Source organism: Nycticebus coucang, chromosome 8, assembly GCF_027406575.1.
Source record: "Nycticebus coucang isolate mNycCou1 chromosome 8, mNycCou1.pri, whole genome shotgun sequence".
Taxonomy (NCBI): domain Eukaryota; kingdom Metazoa; phylum Chordata; class Mammalia; order Primates; family Lorisidae; genus Nycticebus; species Nycticebus coucang.
In genome coordinates this window covers 72,168,449-72,189,283 of record NC_069787.1, presented here as the reverse complement: position 1 = coordinate 72,189,283, position 20,835 = coordinate 72,168,449, and the positions used below count along the sequence as shown (strand labels likewise).

General features: G+C 37.0%; 1 protein-coding gene across 1 annotated transcript in view; it reads right to left on the bottom strand.

The window, feature by feature from the left end:
* ZCWPW2 (zinc finger CW-type and PWWP domain containing 2) overlaps positions 1 to 20,835 on the bottom strand; it is a 178,777-nt gene that overhangs the window by 153,959 nt on the left and 3,983 nt on the right. The window lies entirely within an intron of this gene.

Genomic DNA, 20,835 nt, shown 5'->3' with positions numbered 1-20,835 from the left:
AGAGGTGAGTAAACCAAAATGAAGTCACCCAATCTGTGATACTCTGTTACTGCAGTCCTCCCCAGCTAATTCAGTCACTTTTTTTTTTTTTTTGAGACAGAGTCTCATTTTGTCACCTCCAGTAGGGTGTTTCAAAATTTAAACACCGTTGACCCTTGGATGACATGAATTTGATCTCTAGAGATCCACTACATGCATATTTTCTTTCACCTCTGCCACACAGAGACAGCAAGGCCAAATCCTCCTCTTCCTCCTCAGCCTATTCAATGTGATGGTAACAGGAGGATAACTCATTCAACATAAAGAATAGTAACTATAGAGGCACAGCCTGTGGCTCAGTGGGTAGGGCACCAGCCCCATATACCGTAGGTGCTGGGTTCAAACCCAGCTCTGGCCAAACTGCAACAAAAAAATAGCCAGGCATTGTGGAGGTGCCTGTAGTCCCCAGCTACTCTGGAGGCTGAGGCAAGAGTATCACCCTAAGTCCAGGAGTTGGGGGTTGCTGTGACCTGTGACGCCACAGCACTCTACTGAGGGTGACAAAATAAGACTCTGTCTCTACAAAAAAAAAAGAAAAGAAGAATAGTAACTACGATTTTCTTACTAATGTTTTTTCTCTAGCTAACTTTACTGTAAAAATATAATATTTATTTATTTTCTTTTATTATTTTGCAGTTTTTGGCAGGGGCCAGGTTTGAACCAGCTACCTCCGGTATATGGGGCCAGCACCCTACTCCTTTGAGCCACAGATGCGGCCCAAAATATAGTATTTAATACGTACATAAAATATATGTTAATTAACTGTGTAATTGTTAGGACTTTTGGTCAACAGCAGGCTATTAGTAAAGATTTGGAGAAACAGAAGATGGCAGCCGAGTAACAGCTTTCTTGCATCTGGGCACCATGAGTCTGGGGAGATAGAAATCCAGGCATCTCTGGCTGGTGGGATCTGCCTATCATCACCCCTGCGCATATACAGGGATTCAGCGAGAGACTTCTGAACCCCAAGAGGAGGACTAAAACAGTGGAAAACCGGCAAGTGGTCGCGTGTGTTCAATCGGTCTAAACTCACCTGCAACTTCCACAGGCACAAGAACTTAAAGAGCAAGAGGAAGTGAAAGGAAAATTAGGTCAAGGAAACAGATAAAAGAAACCACCCATGAGGAAGAATCAGCAGAAAACTCCAGGCAACATGAAGAACCAGTCCAGAACAACCCCGCCAAGGGACCATGAGGTAGCTACTGCAGATGATTCCACCTATATAAAGAAATGTTAGGAATGACAGAAACGGAATTTAGAATGCACATGTTGAAAACAATGAAAGAAATGATGGAAACAATGAAGGAAACTGCTAATAAAGTGGAAAATAATGAACAGGAAATCCAAAAACAGAATCAAATAAGAGATGAACGATATGAAGAATATAAAAAGGATATAGCAGAGCTGAAGGAACTGAAACAGTCAATTAGGGAACTTAAAGATGAAATGGAAAGTATCAGCAACAGGTTAGACCATGCAGAAGAAAGAATTTCAGAGGTAGAAGACAAAATTCTTGAGATAACTCAGACAGTAAAAGAGGCAGAAAAGAAGAGAGAGAAAGCAGAACGTTCACTGTTAGAATTATGGGACTTTATGAAGCGTACCAACATACGAGTTATAGCAATTCCAGAAGGGGAAGAAGAATGCCCCAGAGGAATGGAAGCCATACTAGAGAATATTATAAAAGAAAATTTCCCAAATATCACCAAAGATTCTGACACACGGCTTTCAGAGGGCTATCGGACCCCAGGTCGCCTCAACTCTAACCGAGCTTCTCCAAGACACATTGTGATGAACCTGTCCAAAGTCAAGACAAAAGAAAAGATTCTGCAAGCTGCCAGGAGTAAGCGCCAGTTGACCTACAGGGGCAAATCCATCAGAGTGACCGCAGACTTCTCTAATGAAACTTTCCAAGCAAGAAGACAATGGTCATCTACCTTTAATCTACTTAAACAGAACAATTTCCAGCCCAGAATTCTGTACCCTGCTAAGCTAAGCTTCAAAATTGACGGAGAAATCAAATCATTTACGGATATACAAACATTGAGGAAATTCGCCACAACAAGACCAGCTCTACAGGAAATACTTCAACCTGTTCTGCACACTGACCACCACAATGGATCAGCAGCAAAGTAAGAACTCAGAAATTAAAGGACAGAACCTAACCTCCACACTGATGCAAAAGATAAAACTAAGCAATGGACTCACACCAAATAAGACGAATAGAATACTACCACACTTATCAATTATCTCAATAAATGTTAATGGCTTGAATTCCCCACTGAAGAGACATAGATTGGCTGACTGGATTAAAAAACACAAGCCATCCATTTGCTGTCTGCAAGAAACACACCTGGCTTCAAAAGACAAATTAAAGCTCCGAGTCAAGGGTTGGAAGACAATTTTTCAGGCAAATGGCATTCAGAAGAAAAGAGGAGTTGCAATCTTATTTTCAGATACATGTGGATTTAAACCAACTAAAGTCGAAAAAGACAAAGATGGTCACTTTATATAGGTCAAGGGAAAAATACAAGAAGAAGACATTTCAATTCTAAATATTTATGCACCCAATTTAAATGCTCCCAGATTCTTGAAACAGACCTTACTCAGTCTGAGCAATATGATATCTGATAATACCATAATAACAGGGGACTTTAACACTCCTCTTATAGAGCTGGACAGATCCTCTAAACAGAAATTAAACAAGGGTATAAGAGATTTAAATGAGACCCTAGAACAACTGTGCTTGATAGACGCATATAGAACACTCCACCCCAAAGATAAAGAATATACATTATTCTCATCACCCCATGGAACATTCTCCAAAATTGATCATATCCTGGGACACAAAACAAATATCAACAGAATCAAAAGAATTGAAATTTTATCTTGTATCTTCTCAGACCATAAGGCACTAAAGGTGGAACTCAACTCTAACAAAAATGCTCGACCCCACCCAAAGACATGGAAATTAAACAACCTTCTGTTGAATAACAGATGGGTGCAGGAAGAAATAAAACAGGAAATCATTAACTTCCTTGAGCATAACAATAATGAAGACACAAGCTACCAAAACCTGTGGGATACTGCAAAAGCAGTTTTGAGAGGAAAATTCATCGCTTTAGATGCCTACATTCGAAAAACAGAAAGAGAGCGCATCAACAATCTCACAAGAGATCTTATGGAATTCGGAAAAGAAGAACAATCTAAGCCTAAACTGAGTAGAAGAAAAGAAATATCCAAAATCAAATCAGAGATCAATGAAATTGAAAACAAAAAAATCATTCAGAAAATTAATGAAACAAGGAGTTGGTTTTTTGAAAAAATAAATAAAATAGATAAACCATTGGCCAGACTAACGAGGAATAGAAAAGTAAAATCTCTAGTAACCTCAATCAGAAATGATAAAGGGGAAATAACAACTGATCCCACAGAGATACAAGAGATCATCTCTGAATACTACCAGAAACTCTTATGCCCAGAAATTCGACAATGTGAAGGAAATGGATCAATATTTGGAATCACACCCTCTCCCTAGACTTAGCCAGGAAGAAATAGAGCTCCTGAACAGACCAATTTCAAGCACCGAGATCAAAGAAACAATAAAAAATCTTCCAACCAAAAAATGCTCTGGTCCAGATGGCTTCACACCAGAATTCTATCAAACCTTCAAGGAAGAGCTTATTCCTGTACTGCAGAAATTATTCCAAAAAATTGAGGAAGAAGGAATCTTCCCCAACACATTCTATGAAGCAAACATCACCCTGATACCAAAACCAGGAAAAGACCCAAACAAAAAGGAGAATTTCAGACCAATCTCACTCATGAATATAGATGCAAAAATCCTCAACAAAATCCTAGCCAATAGATTACAGCTTATCATCAAAAAAGTCATTCATCATGATCAAGTAGGCTTCATCCCAGGGATGCAAGGCTGGTTTAACATACGCAAGTCCATAAACGTTATCCACCATATTAACAGAGGCAAAAATAAAGATCACATGATCCTCTCAATACATGCAGAAAAAGCATTTGATAAAATCCAGCATCCTTTTCTAATTAGAACACAGAAGAGTATAGGCATAGGTGGCACATTTCTAAAACTGATTGAAGCTATCTATGACAAACCCACAGCCAATATTTTACTGAATGGAGTAAAACTCAAAGCTTTTCCTCTTGAACTGAAACCAGACAAGGTTGTCCTCTGTCACCTTTACTATTCAACATAGTGCTGGAAGTTCTAGCCAATACAATTAGGCAAGACAAGGAAATAAACGGAATCCAAATGGGAGCAGAAGAGGTTAAACTCTCCCTCTTTGCTGACGACATGATCTTATACTTAGAGAACCCCAAGACTCAACCACAAGACTCCTAGAAGTCATCAAAAAATACAGTAATGTTTCAGTATATAAAATCATTGTCCACAAGTCAGTAGCCTTTGTGTACACCAATAACAGTCAAGATGAGAAGCTAATTAAGGACACAACTCCCTTCACCATAGTTTCAAAGAAAATGAAATACCTAGGAATATACCTAACGAAGGAGGTGAAGGACCTCTATAAAGAAAAGTATGAAATTCTCAGAAAGGAAATAGCAGAGGATATTAACAAATGGAGGAACATACCATGCTCATGGATGGGAAGAATCAACATTGTTAAAATGTCTATACTTCCCAAAGCAATCTACCTATTCAATGCCATTCCTATCAAAATACCAACATCGTACTTTCAAGATTTGGAAAAAATGATTCTGCGTTTTGTATGGAACTGGAAAAAACCCCGTATAGCTAAGGCAGTTCTCTGTAACAAAAATAAAGCTGGGGGCATCAGCATACCAGATTTTAGTCTGTACTACAAAGCCATAGTGCTCAAGACAGCATGGTACTGGCACAAAAACAGAGACATAGACACTTGGAATCAAATTGAAAACCAAGAAATGAAATTAACATCTTACAACCACCTAATCTTCGGTAAACCAAACAAGAACATACCTTGGGGGAAAGACTCCCTATTCAATAAATGGTGTTGGGAGAACTGGATGTCTACATGTAAAAGACTGAAACTGGACCCACACCTTTCCCCACTCACAAAAATTGATTCAAGATGGATAAAGGACTTAAATTTAAGGCATGAAACAACAAAAATCCTCAAAGAAAGCATAGGAAAAACACTGGAAGATACTGGCCTGGGGAAAGACTTCATGAAGAAGACTGCCATGGCAATTGCAATAACAACAGAAATAAACAAATGGGACTTCATTAAACTGAAAAGCTTCTGTACAGCTAAGGAGACAATAACCAAAGCAAAGAGACAACCTACACAATGGGAAAGGATATTTGCATATTTTCAATCAGACAAAAGCTTGATAACTAGGATCTATAGAGAACTCAAATTAATCCACATGAAAAAAGCCAACAATCCCATATATCAATGGGCAAGAGACATGAATAGAACTTTCTCTAAAGATGGCAGACGAATGGCTAACAAACACATGAAAAAATGTTCATCATCTCTATATATTAGAGAAATGCAAATCAAAACAACCTTGAGTTATCATCTAACCCCAGTGAGAATGGCCCACATCACAAAATCTCAAAACGGCAGATGCTGGCGTGGATGTGGAGAGAAGGGAACACTTTTACACTGCTGGTGGGACTGCAAACTAGTACAACCTTTCTGGAAGGAAGTATGGAGAAACCTCAAAGCACTCAAGCTAGACCTCCCATTTGATCCTGCAATCCCATTACTGGGCATCTACCCAGAAGGAAAAAAATCCTTTTATCATAAGGACACTTGTACTAGACTGTTTATTGCAGCCCAATTTACAATCGCCAAAATGTGGAAACAGCCTAAATGCCCACCAACCCAGGAATGGATTAACAAGCTGTGGTATATGTATACCATGGAATACTATTCAGCCATTAAAAAAAATAGAGACTTTACATCCTTCATATTAACCTGGATGGAAGTGGAAGACATTATTCTTAGTAAAGCATCACAAGAATGGAGAAGCATGAATCCTATGTACTCAATTTTGATATGAGGACAATTAATGACAGTTAAGGTTATGGGGGGGAAAGCAGAAAGAGCGACGGAGGGAGGGGGGTGGGGCCTTAGTGTGTGTCACACTTTATGGGGGCAAGACATGATTGCAAGAGGGACTTTACTTAACAACTGCAATCAGTGTAACCTGGCTTATTGTACCCTCAATGAATCCCCAACAATAAAAAAAAAAAAAAAGTTTTGGAGAAACAAAAATTTATACCTGGATTTTTGGCTGTATGGTTGTAGGGTCATTACCCCCTAACCTCTCTGTTGTTTGAGAGTCAAGTGTAGTTTTTTGTTCTCCTTCTATAAAACCCTAACTTACCACACTTGAGTGGAGATGGGTAGAGGCGCTGGCCTCTCTTTATCCAGCTTTTCACTACCACACGACTTGCCAAAAAATGCCTATTATAGATAAACCCACAACACATTTTATGTGTTTTCCAACATGTTAAATTAAAAAGGGAAAGATAGGTGTTTTGTTAGAACTAGAAGCCATCTCTGCCTCAGAGCCATCAAATGGTAAATGCAATAAGGAGATTGAGCTGGAGAAACACTTCAGGTACTCTGAGTATACCAATTGTGAGGTTAAAATTCCTTCTGCAGTTCGCTAATCTGATTGCTTTCTTATCCTCTTGCCAGGTAGAGTATTTACTTTCTTTGGTTTCAATGTAAGGTTTAGATAGGGTCCTGCCCTTGTATCTACTGTATGGTGATGATTTATTTTATGTATCCAATTTTCCCTATTTGTTGGAGATATTGGCACCCTTGTTGAAGATCACTTAACCATTTACGTGAGGGTTTATTTCTGGACTCTCTATTCTGTTCCATTGGTCTGTATGTTTTTGCTAGTACAGGTCGAATATTCTCTTATCTGAAATTCTTGGCACCTTTAGTGTTTCATATTAGGGATGCTGAACTTAAAAAATGCAGTTTTGCAGGCTGGGTGTGGTAGGATTACCATTACATTGCTCACGCCTGTAATCCTAGCACTTGGGAGGCGAAGGTGGGTGGACTGCCTGAGCTCACAGGTTCAAGAACAGCCTGAGCCAGAGAGACCTTATCTCTTCTTTTTTGTTTCCTGAAACTTTGCTGATTTTGTTATCTCTAACAATTTTTGGTGAGTTTCTTATGCATGGAATCTTTAGGGTTTTTTACAATGTTATGTCATCTGTGAAGAGATAATTTTACTTCTTCCTTTATGACTTTTGTGCCTTTTTTCTTTTTCCTGCCTAAGTGCTCTAGCTAAGATTTCTAGTACTATATTGAATACAATTGGTAAGAGTGAGCATCCTTGCCTTCACCTTTGAGAATATATTGCCTTTATTATGTTGATGTATTTTTCTTTTATCCCAAGTTTATTGAGTGCTTTTATCATAAAAGGATGAATTTTCTTAATTTTTTCTGCATTTAATGAGGTGATTATATGATTTTTATCCTTCATTCTGTTAATATAGTATATCACATTGATTGAATTGTGTATGTGGGACCATTCTTTCAACCCAGGGATAAACTGAACTTGGTCATAGTATATAATCCTTCTTATGTACTATGGACTTATCTTTGCTAATTAAAACAGTACTTCATTTGTTGAGGATTTTTACATTTATGTTTATCAGGAATATTGGCTTATAATTTTCCTTTTCTGTAGTGTACCTTTATCTGACTTTATTATTAGGGTAATGCTGCCTCTTACAATGTACTTGGACATTTACTCCTTTAAAAAAATTTTTGAAAAGTTTGAAAAGAATTGGTATTAATTATTTTTTTAATGTTTGGTAGAATTCTCATTTGATATCGATCTGTTCATATTTTCTACTTCTTAATGATTCAGGATTTGTAGATTACATGTTCATAGGACTTCATCCATTTTTCAAGGTTACCTAATATGTTGGTATATAACTCTTCATACTCAATCATTTTTATTTCTATAGCACCAGTTGTAAAATATTTCTTTATCATTTCTGATTTTCTTTTTTTTTACTCTAGCTAAAGATCCGCTAATTTTGTTTCCAGAAAACCTTTATTTTTAATAATTTTCCTATTGTTTTTGATTCTCTAATTTTTTTTATTTCTGCTCTGATCTTTGATATAGTCTTCCTCATACTAACTTTAAGATCAGTGTGTTCTTGTTTTCTATTGATTCATTGACATCTATAGTTTTGAGCTCTTTTTTTAATGTAGGAATTTGCCACTATAAAATTCTTAGTACTGCTTTTCTGCATTCTGTAAGTTTTGTTTTATTCTATTGTGTTTTGTTTGCTGTAAGATATTTTCAAATTTCCTTTTTTCATTTTTATTTTTTGACCCATTGGTCTTTCAAGAGTTTGGTATTCATTTCCACACGTCATATTTTTGGTTTTATTTTTGCTATTTATTTTTAGTTTCATTTCATTTGATCAGAATATACTTGGTGTCATTTAATCTTTTAAAATTTGCTGAGGTTTGTTTTGTAATCTAAAATGTGATCTAGTCTGGAGAATGTTCCACACGTTCTTGAGAAAAATGTCTATTCTGCTGCTGTTGGGTACAATATTATCTACATCTGTTCAGTACTTAATGTGTTTGATAAATGGAAGTTCCTATTTCAGCGTGGTCCACACTTATCAATACTTCCCTTTCCTATTAGTGCTTATTGTACTTGTTCAAGAAAACTCATTTTACCTATCCCAAAGTAATAAAGAGATTTTATTACATTATAATCTAGAAGGGAGGTTTGTTTTATACATCAGAATTACATCTACACTCCACCTGGATTTGATATTTCTGTGTGGTAGATATCAACTTTCATTCCCCACCAAAATCTGGCCATCCAAATGTTGCAGAACTATTTATTGAAAAGATCATTATTTCCTAATTGCCCTGCAATGCCACTTTTATTCTATATTAAGTGTCCCTACAAATGGGAATTTATATCTATATTCTCTATTCTTTTGCAAAAAAGTTTTTCTATTCTTGCACGAAGAGCACTCTACTATCATTACTATAGCTTTATATATACTTCATATAGTTCATATAGTTTTCATTGCTGACATGTTTTTAGTTACAAGTTTTTGTTTTTTATTTTTATTAAATCATAGCTGTGTACATTGATATAATCATGGGGCATCATTCACTAGCTTCACAGACCGTTTACCAAGTTTCACATATACCCTTGTAAGATGCACCACTGGTGTAATACCACCATCTCCTTCCCTCTACCCACCTCCCCCCTCCCTCCCCTCCCTTTCCCTCTTCCCCCTATTCTTAGGTTGTAACTGGGTTACAGCTTTCATGTGAAAACCCTAAATTAGTTTCATAGTAGGGCTGAGTACATTGGGTACTTTTTCTTCCATTCTTGAGACACTTTACTAAGAAGAATATGTTCCAGCTCCATCCATGTAAACATGAAAGAGGTAAAGTCTCCATCTTTCTTTAAGGCTGCATAATATTCCATGGTGTACATACACCACAATTTATTTTTTATTTTATTTTTTTAAGAGTGTTTACAAAGTAACTTTATTTTTTTTATTAATTTTTTTATTAAATCATAACTGTGTACATTAGTATGATCATGGAGCACCATAAACTTGGTTCACAGACCGTTTGACACATTTTCCTCACACTAGTTAACATAGCTTTCCTGGCATTTTCTTAGTTATTTTGCTAAGACCTTTACATTCCACATTTACTAAGATTCACATATACCCTTCTAAGATGCACCGCAGGTGTAATCCCATTAATCTCCCTCCCTCCACCTACCTCCCCCCTCCCTCCCCTCCCTTTCCCCCTTCTCCCTATTCTTAGGTTGTAACTGGGTTATAGCTTTCATGTGAAGGTCCTACATTAGTTTCATAATAAGGGTGAGTACATTGGGTACTTTTTCTTCCATTCTTGAGACACTTTACAAAGAAGAATATGTTCCAGCTCCATCCATGTAAACATGAAAGAGGTAAAGTCTCCATCTTTCTTTAAGGCTGCATAATATTCCATGGTGTACATATACCACAATTTATTAATCCATTCGTGGATTGATGAGCACTTGGGCTTTATCCATGACTTAGCAATTATCAATAGGGCTACAATAAATATTCTGATACAAATATCTTTGTTGTGATGTGATTTTTGGTCTTCTGGGTATATGCCCAGTAGAGGGATTACAGGATTGAATGGCAGATCTATTTTTAGATCTCTACGTGTTCTCCATATCTCTTTCCAAAAGGAATGTATTAATTTGCATTCCCACCAGCAGTGCAAAAGTGTTCCCTTTTCTCCACATCTGCGCCAACATCTCTGGTCTTGGGATTTTGTGATGTAGGCTAGTCTCACTGGAGTTAGATGATATCTCAAAGTAGTTTGGATTCGCATTTCTCTGATGATTAAAGATGATGAGCATTTTTTCATATGTCTGAAGGCCGTGCACCTGTCTTCTTCAGAGAATTTTCTCTTCAAGTCCCTTGCCCAGCCTGCGATGGGATCCCTTGTTCTTTTCTTGCTAATGTGTTTGAGTTCTCTGTGGATTCTGGTTATTAAACCTTTGTCGGAGACATAACCTGCAAATATCTTCTCCCATTCTGAGGGCTGTTTGCTTGCTTTACTTACTGTGTTCTTGGCTGTGCAGCTTTTTTCTGGGTCAATTTCCTTCATATTTTCATCTTTCTGAGAATACAGTTTCTTGTAATATTCATTAAGGATTTTTTGGATTTCTGAGGAGTCTGTTGTTATTTCGTCTTTGTTGTTTCTGATTGATGAGATTAGAGATTTTACTCTTTTTTTCCTCATTAGGTTGGCCAAAGGTTTATCTATTTTAGTGACCTTTTCGAAAAACCAGCTTTTTGATTTATTGATCTGTTGTATTATTCTTTTGTTTTCTATTTCATTTAATTCTGCTCTAATTTTGGTTATTTCTTTTCTTCTACTGGGTTTGGGGTTGGAATGTTCTTCCTTTTCCAGTTGCTTGAGATGTCCCATTAAGTTGTTAACTTCCTCTCTTTCCATTCTCTTGAGGAAGGCTTGCAGTGCTATAAATTTCCCTCTTAGAACTGCCTTTGCAGTGTCCCAGAGGTTCTGATAGTTCGTGTTCTCACTGTTGTTTTGTTCCAAAAAATTGGTGATTTCTTTCTTAATCTCATCTCTGACCCAGCTATCATTCGGCATAAGGTTATTTAACTTCCATGTTTTTGTATGAGTATGCAGATTCCTATTGTTACTCAGCTCAAGTTTTAGTCCATGGTGGTCCAAGAAGACGCATGGAATAATTTCTATTCCTTTAAATTTACTGAGGTTAGACTTGTGACCTAAGATGTGATTGATTTTGGAATAAGTTCCATGGGCTGATGTATGTGTATTCAGTTTTGTTGGGATGAAATGTTCTGTAGATGTCTGCTAAATCCAAATGTTGGATGGTTAGTTTTAAATCTAAGATTTCTTTGCTCAGCTTCTTGTTGGAGGATCGATCCAACTCTGCCAAAGGAGTGTTGAAATCTCTGACTATTATGGAGCTGGAGGAAATTAAGTTGCTCATGGCTGTTAGAGTTTCTCTTATAAATTGAGGTCATTCTGGTTGGGTGCATAGATATTAATAATTGAGATCTCATCATATTGAGTATTACCCTTAACAAATATGAAGTGACCATTCTTGTCCTTCCTTACTTTTGTTGGTTTAAAGCCTATTGTATCTGCAAATAAAATTGCAACACCTGCCTTTTTCTGATTACCATTTGCCTGAAATATGGATGACCATCCTTTCACCCTGAGTCTGTATTTGTCTTTTAAGATGTGACCCTTTTATGCAACAAATATCTGGCCTGAGTTTTTGTATCCAGTCAGCTAACCTGTGCCTCTTTAGAGGACATTTTAAGCCGACATTAATGGAGAATATTGGTAAGTCTGGTGAAGTTTTGGGTATCAAGTTTTTCAAAAGTCCAGTAGGCATTTTTAATCCTTTCACCAGTGTGGAAATTGGATTTTGATCCAAAGTTTCTGAGTGAGTTTACTTTTGTGGTATAGGATTGGGTTGGTCATTATGGAGGATAGGTCTGAGAATATCCTGAAGAGCTGGTGTGGTTATGGCAAATTTCTTCAACATATGAATGTCATTGAAGTATTTAATTTCTCCATCATAAATGAAACTCAGTTTAGCTGGATACAAAATCCAGGGCTGAAAGTTATTTTGCTTTAGGATATTAAAAGGCAGTGACCACCCTCTTCTGGCTTGAAAAGTTTCAGCAGAGAGATCTGCAGTCATTCTAATATTCTTCCCTTTGAACGTAATGGTTTTCTTTCTCCTGGCAGCTTTGAGGATTTTCTCCTTCATATTAACTTTAGTGCAGTTAATTATGATATGCCTTGGGGATGTCTTATTGGGGTTGAGTCGTGCTGGGGTTCTGAAGCTGTCCACTATCTGAATTTCAGAATCTCTAGGCATGTCTGGAAAATTCTCTTTCAGAATTTCATGCAGAAGGACCTCTGTGCCCAGCGAGGCCACTTCATCTGTTTCTGGAACTCCAATGATTCGGATATTCGCCTTCTTCGAATTATCCCAGAGATCTCGGAGAGAATGATCCGTTTTTGTTCTCCATTTCTCTTCCTCTTTGAGAGTTTGGGAGCGTTCAAAGGCTTTATCTTCAATGTCAGAAATCTTTTCTTCTGCTTGCTCCATTCTGTTGCTGAGGGATTCTACTGTATTTTTCATATCTTTGAGGGATGCAAATTCTTGCTTCCATGTTTCTAAGTCTTTGGTGGTTTTGTCTTTAAATTCGTTAAATTCTTGAGACAACTTTTGAATTTCTCCTCAAATTCCTAATTCCACTTTGTTAATCTTGTCTGCAATCCAAATTCTGAATTCGATTTCTGACATCTCAGCCAGTTGTTTATGAATAGGATCTTCAATTACATCTGCCATATCTTTCCTTGGGGGGGTTGATCTATTCTGGTTATTCATGATACCAGAGTTTTTCTGCTGATTATGCCCCATGGTTGTTTTACTCCCTTTGATTTTTTCCCCTGGGGTTTTGTCGAGGGCCTGTACAGTGTTGTGGCCTGAGAAACTGGGGCCCTGTCCGGTGTGATGGGGCTAAGTGGTTCTGTCTTGTTTTCAGTTGGTTTCTGTTCCACCCTAGTGAAACAGATACTCTGGATTGAAGTCTCAGCTGTGGAGAAATATCAGCAATTAAGTCACCCCACCCCCCCACCGGCAAACAGTTGGAAAAGTAAAATCAAACCTTCCTACCACCGTGTACCCAGGGCACCACCTGATTTGTCCTCATGCATTTGGTTCAGTTCAAAAAGTCCAAATCAATTGTCTCAGTCTGCACCTGTCTCAGGTGAGAGAGTTTAAGAGCTCTCTGGGAACTGGATCACAGGGGTCTGGTGACTACTCTGGTGTGGCTTGCTCCAGTGCTGCGTGGAGTCAGGAGGAGCCACCCAGACAATAGATCAGTCTGGGAAGGTTGATGCCTCCTTCCCCACCTTGCACCACTGTCACACCCAGTCACTGATAGCCCTGCAGTTGGCTGACCCAGTTGTCTGTAGTGAACTGATACTCCAGGAGTTTGTACCTGCCTGAATCACAAGGAAGTCTGCCAGGCCGCTGCGCTCTGCCTCTCTCTAGCAGGAGGAGGTGAGGCCTGACAGCCTCAGGCACTTGATGAAGGTTGGGGGGTTTTCACTCAGGTCCAGTGTCGCGCCTAAGTAATGTTACTGACAGAACAGAACAGAACAACTGTGCAGTTCCCCTGCAGAAGAGAAGCTGAATTGAGTTCCAAATCAGCTTGTCTTTGCTCTTGTATTGTCTATAGGCTGACGATCCCCAGGGCCAGGTGCGTCTTAGGTTTAGTAAAGTGGACCTGTGGGTCAGCCCCGCCCTGGAAGTTTCCCCAGTTTGCAAGTTGGAGTTGCCTCAGGCAAATCGTATACTCAAGAGTCTCTGGTTGCCCAGGGAGACAGGTGGTGTGGCTTCAGAATATTTGGTAGTGAGCCGTATATTGCTAGCAAAAGAGGGCTGCTGTTTTATGCCTCAGGGAACCACTGCTCCGGTGTAGCTCCCTTCCGGCCAACCGTCCTCTCTCTGCTCCCATACCCCAGAGTCTGCACCAACCGGCTGCAGCCCAGCACTGTCTACACCCCTTGAGCAATCGCCCAAGAGTCTGGACCCCTGGGGGAGAGGCCTCCAGACCTTGGAATGAGAGCAGAGGGGAGCGCGGGGAGCACTGAGAGCCTGGGGTTGCGGGCAGACAACACACATAGCTTTACACAGTTTTATGCCTGGCCGTATTGTCACCAAAAGATGGCTGTCGCACTGTGCCTCAGGGAACTGCCACTCCAGTGCGGTCTCCTCTCTGCCAACCGGGACTGGACTCCAGACCTCAGTGTGAGTGAAGTGGAGCAATGGGAGCTCAGAATTCCAGGTAGAGACTATATACAGTTTATACAGTTTTATGCCTGGAAGGAAGATGCCATGGCACCCTAGTAGGGGAGGTAGGTCCAGTTTTTAGAGGGTCTCTCCCGTGCAGTGTAGTGGGAGGACCTTTGAACTCTGCCCGTTTGTTTTGGGGGCACTCTGAGCCATTCTCATGGGGAGGGGACTCCCATCCACTTGGTGATGGATTTTGTACCTTTTGTGTGTATTCTTGTGGTCCCAGCTCGCCTCAGCGGGGTTGACGTCCGTTCTTCAACCTTCTCTCTTAGTGCAGCTCAAATCCACCAGGTTACTTGCTGAATTTTTGTCCGTTAACTCTCCTACTGGACGGGAGCCTCTGTGAAATGCTGGCTTCAGGCAGCCATCTTGTCTCCTCCTTTAGTTACAAGTTTTTCTGTGATATTGTACTATTCAGATTTTGTATTTCTTCTTGTATCATTTTGGTAAGTTGTGTTTTAATTTTTCTTTCTCACGTATATTTTCAAATTTATTTGCATAAAGTTGCTCATGTGATACTGTTAGAATTTTTATTAATAAATCTGTAGCATATAATACTATTAGTTATTTGGGTATTCCCTCATTTCTTTTAACTGGTTGTATCAATCAATTTTATTCAACTTTTGAAATGATAATTTTTGCTTAATAATTTCTTCTCCTGTTTGTTGTTTTTGCACTCTGTTCATTGTATTTAATTTGCTATTCTTTTAACTTCTTGAGTAGGATTCTTGGATCTCAGATATTCAGTCTTCTCAAATATATACAAATTTGAATTTTCCTTTTAGGCCCTGGTCTGATTTTTGCGTTATTTTTTTTTTCTCTTTTTATTACTCAGTTAAAAATATGCATTATTTATATTTAATTCATGGGTTATTTTAAAGCATTTTTCTTGATGTCTGATTACATGGAAATTATTTACTTGTCATTTTGTCTGGCTTAATTCTACAGTAGTCTATCAGATTTCAACATTTTTCCATGTTAGATACTTGTTAAAATGAAGTATATGCTCATTTTTGCAGAGGTTGAAGGCACATGTGAATTTGTGTTTTGCAGTTATCAGTTTCATGTAGATACTAATTAGATCAAATCTGTTATTTTTTATTATAAAAAATACATATAACAAATCTATCATTTTATTATTTTTTAGTGCCATTCATTGTATGTTAATACATTCATTTTGTTGTGCAACCATCACCAGTATTCATCTCTTTTTCATCATCTACAACAGAAACTTTGTACCCATCAAGTAATTAGCAATTCCCCATCTCCCTAGCTCCTTTAATTACTATTTCATTTTCTGTTTCTATGAATTTTATTATTATAGGTAGCACGTGATTCAATGGAATCATGTATAATTTCTCCACTTGTGACTGGTTTATTTCATTTAGCATTATATTTTCACGGTTTATTCATATTGTAGCATGTGCAAGATTTCCTTCCTCTGTAAGGCTGAATAACATTTTATGGGTTTGCCACATTTATTCATCCATTTACCTGTTGATGCACATTTGGGTTACTTTCACCTTTTAGCTATTGTGAATAATCTTGTTATAAACTTGGGTGTACTAATATGTTTGTTTCCTTTCTTCCAATTCTTTTGTGTCTATCCAGAAGTATAGTTGCTGGATCACAGGGCAATTCTAAGTTTGTTTGAGGAACTCCATACTGTTTTTCACATTGGCTATACCATTTCACATTCCACCAGCAATGAAAAAAGATTCCAATTTCTCCACACCTTTGCAAACCACTTGTTATTTTCTGGTTAGCACTATGGTTTTGTTTTAATGCTAGGTATCCTAAGGTATGAGATGGTATCACTGTGATTTTGAATGCATTTCCCTAATGGTTAATGATGTCAAGTATCATGTGTTTATTAGACATCTGCATATCTTCTGTGGAGAAATGTCTACTCAAGCCCTTTGCTTGTGTTTTGATAATTTTATTGTTTAGTGAGCATTCTTTATACATACACGTAAAACCTCTGTAAAGCGACCACCCAAGGGACTGTAACAAACTGGTCACATAAGGAACTAGGCTTACTATACTGACAAGCACAAGTGGTGCATGTTTTGTCTATAAAAATTAGGTCAACTTAAGGAGATGACCAACTATGGAGGTTCTACTGTATGTATAGTTGAGATAGTAATCCCTTATCGGATATAATTTGCCAATATCTACTTCCATCATGTGAGATGTCTTTATACTCTGTTCTCTATTGATAGTGTTTCTTCATTCAGTTTTTTTATATAAAGTTCAATTTGTCTATTTTTTTCTTTTGTTGACTGTGATTTTATTGCCATATTCAAGAAACCAGTGCCAAATTCAGTGTCATGAAACCTTTCCCCAGGTTTGTGTTCTTACATTTAAGCCTTTAGAGAAAAACTTGTCTATTTCAAGCACAAAATTCATTTTGCGTTAATTTTGTATGCAGTGTGAGGTAGGAGTAAAGTCTAACTTTTTTTCATATAGACATCCAGTTTTCCCAGCGTTATTTATTGAAAAGACTGTACATTTTCCCATTGAATGGCTTTCATATCCTTGTCAAAAATCATTGAACCTGGACTCTGTATTGTACCTCATTAGTCTTTATGTCTATCTTTATTCCAGTACCATAATGTTTTGATTACTATGGATTTGTAGGAATTTTTGAAATCAAGAAGGAAGTGTAACTCTTACAGGTTTGTTCTACTATTCATGGTCCCTTGAGATCCTGTATGAATTTTAGGATGGCCATTTTCTGTTGTTATTACTGTTTTTAATAACACCAGCACACCTAATGTGCTGTTAATAGGTTTAACTCCAGCAATCTTTTTTCTTAATGTATTTATTTCCTCCTTATTCTGTTACTGAGGGATCTATGTTAAAAAATCTCCATTACTTGGATTTGTTTCTTATTTCCACAGGTTTTACTTCATATATTACACAGTTCTTTTATTCAGGGTATATAAAAATAATTGTTTTATCTTCTGATGTAAATTACTTTTTTCCTGAAAGTTTGCTTTTGTATTATGTTAGTATATAACGGTACTTTTGTTTAGTTTCTGCATTACCAATATTTTCTGTCCCTTTAGTCTTGTTCATATCTCTTACAATCTACATATAACTTTTTTAAACTCAATATGGCATCCTTGTGCCAATTAGTATATCTACATTCAATATTACTGATATATTTGGTTTTAAATATATATTCTCTATGCAAAACAAATATATGTCAATGAAGTCTACTTTTTCTAAAATTTCTTACTAAAACATCATGAGAAGTGATAAAAGTCATTATTAATTAATGAGATTATGGAAGCTTAGGCACTCCAAGGATTGACTGAGGTTAGGAGTCCGAGACTAGCCTGAGCAACAAATAGCAAAACCCCATCTCTAAAAATACCTGGGCATTGTGGCAGGCACCTATGGTCCTAGCTACTTGGGCGGCTGAGGCTCAAACTCTTCTCAAAAAAAGAAAAAAGAAAAAAATTAGCCAAAGAAAGTTTAAGATTGTAATAATATAGAATGTGTGGGAAAATACACTATATCTAATTAACCCTTATCCAAAGGGATTTATCATAAACACATCATATAAATACGCCTAATGGTACAGTTTATAATTGAAGGCTTCCTCATTGCTCTATAGTTATCCTCTTCCGAAAAGAGTGAATACATATGTTCCACAATTTTTGTAAGGATGAAAATTCTTTATAACTTTCCAAACATTTTTTTGTTGTTGTTGTTGTCAAGTTACTCAAACAACACAAGGATTATGACATATTCTGATAATTCACTAAATGTCAATATATACAAGATTTCTCCCCAGGATTTCTTCTCTTTTCTTCAATCCAAGCCATTATTTTTCACCCCTAAAATCAAAGATACTCACATATAGATTAATCGATTGGGTTAGCACTATCTGGAAAACCCTAGTTGTTCTTTGCTTAGTAGCAGGAGAAAAAGAAATAGACTCTTTCTGTTTCGTATCTTTATAAGAAAATATTGACCAAAACAGAAAATATAAATGTCAAAATGTAATAAAATACCTGCAAAAACTAATTACATATGAAGTGTACATTTACAGATAATTTCGAATCATATTTCGGTCACTAATAATTCTCAAATCTCAAGGAGATTTGGATTGTAGAACTGGCCATTTCCATTTTCATCTAACTAGTACCAAGAATGAAATGAACACAAGGATAATCTGGCTTCGGAAACTCTGTTATTTAGTTTTGATCAGGGACCAGCATCACTATACTCAACAATTCAGGGTTTTTTTTCAACATATAGTTAAGTTTAGCTATACAGTAATAGTCGTCTTTTTTCCAACCTTCAAATTTATCCAGCACAAATATTTGAACAAATTTCAAATTTACTTAGCATAGTGTATTTGCATACATACACTGAGTAGTCAGGAAAACAAAAGAAAACATTTTTTCATATAGAAAATTTGGATTATTCCAGAAAAAAGTTTGGTGGCAGTGGTAGAGGTGAGATGAGGTAAGAACTCTTGCAACTTGTGACCACAATATTTAGGTAGAACACCAATTTATTATAAATATTTTTAAAAATAACAGAGTTCTGATGTTAGTTTTGGATGATCTTTGGAGAAAACCTTTCTACTTCAAATGCAAAAGGAATATGTGATTTTGAATTCTACAATGCAACACTTCATGCTGAAATAGTGATGACACCTCACTCACATATTTCAAAAAATGTATGACTCAGTTTGTATTCTGATAACATTCCTCACTCAGACATGTAGGATCTCCTTGTAAATGTATTTTCATTAAGGACAAACATGTAAGAGCTAAGTCCATAATTCTCAAACTGATGTCAGAGAATTTTCTGGGCTTCTCCAATTTTCTGAGAATTTTTAAATATTTTAAAGTCATCAGTCATAAACCATGCAATTAAATATTATAAAAGAAAAAAATCTTCTAAATGCATACGGATAGCCAATTTCAGTGCCTGAGTTGGCAGTGTTCACAGGAGTGGTGGAAAACAGGTTAAAATAGAGCAAAGGTCCTTTTAAAAAAATGTTAAAAGACTGGGTACAATGGCTCATGCCTGCAATCCTAGCTAGCACTCTCGGAGGCCAAGACAGGTGGATTTTGCCTGAGCTCAGGTGTTTGAGACCAGCCTGAGCAAGAGCGAGACCTTATCTCTAAAAATAGCTAGATATTATGGCAGGCGCCTATAGTCCCTGCTACTTGGGAGGTTGAGGCAAAAGCATCATTTGAGCCCAAAAGACTGAGGTTTCTGTGAGCTATGACAATAGGACCCTCTACAGCGGGAGACAAAGTGAGACTCTGTCTCAAAAAATAAAAAATGTTAAGGAGTCTTAAATTCCTGAATTTAAGAGAAGCATAATAATATAGTTTTTAAAGACCATTTTGAAGTGAATATAAAGGATGAGTTGGAAGCAAAAAGAGAGATTGGAAACTATTGCTATAGTTCAGATAGCTAAGGAGTATAACCCATAAGAATCCATAAAACCAGGTGATCAAATTTGACTATGGGATGGAAAAGTGGGAATTACTAAATTTAAAAAGAAAACGCATAGAATAAATGTCAAGGGAAAATGATTAATAGGTTTTTATTATAACGACTATAAATTAAAAACACATTTTGGGGGGTACTTTTAAGATCAATTAAGTATTCATAGATAATGCAAAATCTCTACTGTAGGAAATTATATCTAGTTTTATAATTATTACGAAGTGTAATCAGGGTTTTGCAGAGAGACAGAATCAATGGGGCGGATACACATACCCATATATGTGTGTATGTGTATATATATATATGTTTATAATACATATAAGTGTTTATATAACTGCATGAAATGACTCGTTATTAGGGAGGTTAAGTCCTGTGATCTGTAGTTCATAAGCAGGAGACTTTGGAAAACTGGTGTTATAATTTAGTCCAACTCCAGACTTGAAAACCAAGAGAGATAAAGGTTTAAATTCCAGTCTGAGGGCAGAAGACTGATGGCCTAGCTCAGATGTTCAAAGAGACAGTAAATTGATGATGTCCATCTATAATAGGAAGGACAATTTGCTTTACTTAGTCTACTAATTCAAATACTAACTTCATCCAAAAATACTCTGAAAAAGGACACTATATTTGATATATGTGGGTGGAAAGTCACTATTTCCAATACTCTTAAAAAGACACCACAGGAAAGACAACATTTGATATATGTGGTGGAAAGTCAGAATTCCAGTGAATATCTGGATTACATTTTGTCATAATCTAGCAGGGGTTCCACACTCAATAAAGAAAAAATAAGATGGTTTTGACTAAAAGAATACAACAGACATCTTGGCCAAGAAAATACTTTGTTAATAAACCAATTTATAAATAGTTATA